General features: G+C 32.8%; 1 pseudogene; it reads left to right on the forward strand.

Moving 5' to 3' along the window:
- Positions 1-3937: 3937 nt before the first annotated feature.
- LOC111620963 lies at positions 3938-4864 on the forward strand (annotated as a pseudogene).
- The last annotated feature ends 35 nt before the right edge of the window (positions 4865-4899 follow it).

Raw genomic sequence — 4899 nt, forward strand, 5'->3', positions numbered from 1 at the left:
AAGGGATGTATAAATAAAACTGTGTACTCAAATGGTATTGTAATACTAAAATATTTATTGTTATGTTAAATATTTACTTGCAAAAAAAGTTTATGTAAACTTTTGTATTTTATAGTACTGAAGAGGGACCTTTTTTAGAAAAGGACCGAAATGCATCTATAGTAATAGAATAAAGTGAAATCATTGGCTAAAGCTGTGTGATAGTCTACCGCCAATATTAAAATTTACATTTTAAGTGCGGATTTGCAAAGACTTTACGATATATAAATCTAATACATTTTAAAAATTCTTTAAATTATGTACAGTAGAGGAATAAAGAATTTTAAAAGGTGTTAGATTGGTCACTCAATGTAGTAAACCCTTACCAAAGATAACCTTTTAGTTATGTAAATCAATTATTATATTGTAATAAACATTAAAAAGAAAACCATATAAACAGTTTGGTTATTTCAGACTACCATTGTCACATTTATTGGGATACTCGGATGGGATGAAATGGTACAATTTCATTGGTCAAGTAAACACCAATTGAAAGTATGATACTTTAAATTTTTTAAGATATCACATTCTTTCCTAATGTTAACTCTAAGAAATTTTGCCATTCACAGCCGAATAAATAACAGTAATCTGCCAACCAATCAAATTTGGCAAAAAAACGGACAAAATATTTAAACTCTGCACCCTTGAAAACTGCTTAAAACATATTTTGTATAGGCCAGTAACCTTGTATTTGGTTTATTTGTTTATGGCAACACAAAATGTGAGCGATCTGCTGAGGGGGATGAATCCTGGGAAGACTTATAGGAAGCTGGCAAACTCCATGTGGTAGGCCCATTAGCCATGCACGTAACTAACTTCCAGTGTTCAGTGGTTTTATCCACTCGGCTACTGGAGGGCACTTTGGAGACTTTGGATATGATCCGCAAGGCTTACAAGGACAAAGCCATGTCCAGAATGCAAGTTTTTGAGTAGCATAAAAAATTTAAAGATGGCCAGCAAACATTGAAGACTAACAACATGTTGACATCTGACAGTGACCAAAACTGATATAAATGTGGTCAAAGTGCAAGAACTTTTCAGGATTAGGGTCCATCACATCTGAAAGGAGATCACCAAAAGCCGGAGGCGCCATCACAGCAATGCCCAGTCACATGTTGCTAATTGTGAGGGAAATACTGGCCAAACACGTGTCAACACTGCCTGTAGAGTGGTTGGTACCCTACAGTCCAGCCCTCCGACTTTCTGTTCTTTCGTATCAAAGGAGCCTGAAAGAACATCATTTTGGGACAATTGAGGCAGTCCAAGCAGCTTCAACAAGCTGCCTGAACAGCCTTGCGGTTGCACCCTCCAGGAAACATGTGAAGACTGGAAAAAGCGTTAGCAGCGGTGTAATGATGCAGGAGGGTCATATTTTGAAGATTATTAGCTCAGTGTACATATATCTTCAATAAACTTTTTATGACTTCAGTCTGGATACTTATTGGACAAACCCTGCATGCTACCTGTCTCAGTAATGATATAGTGCAAAATAGATGTGCTATATTGTTGCAGTAATTAAGTGAATATAAATTTTAAAAATTATATTATTTTTATAAGAATTATATTCAATTAATTACTGCAACATTATGCTGTTACATCCACTTTTTTCAATTTCCTATGAGAACTTAATGGTACTGCATCTGTCCTCTCAGTATATTTTTCTCAATCAGGTAGTGCACACATTTGTTATTTTGCTGTTGTTTTTAACATGGAGGGTGCCACATCTCCAGAAGAAACTGACATAGAACTTTTTATTCAAGTGAGAAAGTACCTTAAAATCTGGAATGCTGCATTGGAAGAATATCATAACTGACATAAAAAAAATTTACAGGCTGTTTTCTAAAGGATTTAAACAAAAAAGTAAGATAGGGAAATGAAATTTGCCTCTTAGAACCATTGACCTGGTAAACAGATGCATCCAATGATCCAAATACTTCTTTTTTTCTCACCAAACACAACTAGTATATTAAATATACAAAAATGTCCTGCTATATACTTCCATCGTGAGAAATAGCATATTTTTCCATTCACACATGAATCACCATCTCCATGTGTATTGTTTGTTTGGAAACATTTCAAAACAAACAAATATTAATGTAATTTTCAACTAAAGGATTCACTTTGTAACATTTAGTACTGTGTTACAAAGTAGAATTATTCACTTTTTTATTATCTTTTACTCCTGCATTCACCATGTAGAAAGTTGTACTATTTCTTACTGTTCATTTTTGAAAAAATAAGTTTATAATATACATTGTTTTTGTGTATGATTTTTTTGTGTAACATTCATAATATAAGCATACAAACATTTGACTGCACTATATAAAATACTTTATATAGATGTTGGTTTATGTAATACTAGTAGCCTGGGACACCCCTAGTGGACGTTCTAGCAGCAGCGGTGTCATTCCGTGGTTCGTATTAGAAATAAAAATAATAATATACTGAATTTCTCATGGCATACCCTACTAAAACACAGTCAAAAACACAAAAAACCACATTGTTATTTTAATATAGTTATGCAAAAAACTGAATTTATTGTTAATTTAAATAATAGCTTGGAGCACCCCTAGTGGCCGTTCTAGGCATACCATTACAGATATACGGACACGCAATCAATGGCTTATATTATTAGATGTAAAAAATAATTCAGTTTGATATAAAACTTTAAATCTACTGAATTTACTACTAAACATTTACAAACACATCTGCTGATTTTAATTGTCGCATCTGGCAACATTGATTTCATAGCAACTAGTTGTATATAGGCTAAGTATATTTGTAGTAAAAATAAATTTCACTGTGTATGGCGTTATTAATAGTTTTTTTTCGAGCGCTTTCAATGAATATATTTTTGTCGTCCATAGGCGAAATAAAAACTTTTAAACTGAACCTTCTAAATCATCTTTTCTGTTTCAAACGTATATGTTCAGTTTATTTCACCTAAGGACGATGAAAATATATTCATTGAAAGTGCTCGAAAAAAAAAACTATTAATAACGCAGTACACAGTGAAAATTTATTTTTATTACTACTATTACTTGGTGTGAGTATAATACTAAAACTATACTAAGTATATTTATACATCCATTCCAGAATTAATTGTTTTAAAATTATATATGCAGTGTGGCAACTCTCGAAATATTAAGTAATAATTTTGACATTTTCCCAAAAATTTTTAACTTTATAATTTTAAAATATTATAATTCAACAAATTCAAATTATAAAATTTTAAAACTTTACACTCTATTTGTAATTAACAAAAATTGTGATGAATTCCAAGATCTTTTAGAAAGTTTATCTGTACCAATGAAGATAAACTTTCTAAAAAATCTCAGAATAAATTTCATAATTTGTAAGCACAATCATTTTTGCTCAAATAGTACACACATTCCAGAAAACAAACATTCTATTTAAGCTGGAAAAAAATAAAGATTTGATTTGTTTTACAAATACCGTAATCTGTCTACCTGTATATTAAGTAAAATAAAAAATGTTTTTCTGTAAAACTTTGTAATATTTTCTGTAATGCCAGTATAATAAGTCCTGGTAATAGAAGATACAATCTTATAGACGAAAATTTATATTTTAGTAAGAAAAAAGGACATTGAGGCATTTTAATTAAAGTGTTAAAGACTCTCCATGTCCGTACCACACTTTAAAAAAAATTAACAAAATATCTGTACTTTTCAACTGATTGTGCAGTTAATAGTTAAATCATAACCACTTATATTTAAATCTGACAAAATGTGCTAAAGTTTTGATAGTTATTATTGTATTTGTTAGCTAAGTGTATTGTATAAGCAAATATAATGGCTGTATTGCTTAGAGAACAAGTGCACATTCATTATAACGGTTTTTTAATTCAATAGTACAAGGGTCGTCCCAGAAGTACCCGACCTGACATAGATGGCAGTACTTGTTTGAAAAAAAAAAGACTGTGTTCAAAAGTATCAACCTTATAAAGCTTAAGTTTGAAGACGTTACGTTGTATAGTATTTTTTTGGCAGCCATAAATAGTGAACAATCTCAGTGAATTTGTAAACATGAAAAAAATGTGTCATCGTTATGTGATACAATACTTTCATTTGAAAGGTTTCAGTCCAACCAATATTAAAGCTGAGCTAGATTCTACTCTGGTGGAGTCTGCTCCCTCGTTTACAACAAACAATAAAATATTGGGTGGCCGAGTTTAAACGAGGCCGTACGAGCTGCCAAGACGAACATTGTAGTGGTTGACCAAGTGAGATGACCATGCCAGAAATGGTGGAAAAAATCCACAAAATGGTATTGGATGACAGTCAACTCAAAGTGCAAGAGTTAGCAGACATGGTAGGCATTTCAAAAAGTGCTGTACATCACATTTTGACTGAAAATTTGGACATTAGAAAGCTGTGCGCAAAATGGGTGCCGCATTTGCTCACAATGGGACAAAAACAGCGTTGTGAGGATGTTTCAATCAAGTCTTTGGCAATGTTTTGCAGCAAGAAAGCCGAGTTTTTGCGTCGATTCATAACCATGGATGAAACATGGGTCCATCACTTCACACCTGAGACGAAAGAACAGTCGAAAGAATGGACTGAAAGGGGAGAATCAGCTCCAAAGAAGGCAAAAACAGTTCCATCTGCTGGCAAGGTCATGGCGTCAGTTTTTTGGGATGCACCCAGGAAAAACAATCAACGGCAAGTATTATGCAAACTTATTGCAGTGCTTGAGTGATGAAATCAAGAAAAAACGGCCACATTTGGCAAAAAAGAAAGTGTTGTTTCATCAAGACAACGCACCAGTTCACACATCCGTTACTGCGATGGCCAAAATCAATGAGTTAAGGTTCAAATTGCTTCCTCACGCACTCTATTC

Source organism: Centruroides sculpturatus, unplaced genomic scaffold, assembly GCF_000671375.1.
Source record: "Centruroides sculpturatus isolate CEXI.00-Female unplaced genomic scaffold, Cexi_2.0 scaffold252, whole genome shotgun sequence".
NCBI lineage: Eukaryota > Metazoa > Arthropoda > Arachnida > Scorpiones > Buthidae > Centruroides > Centruroides sculpturatus.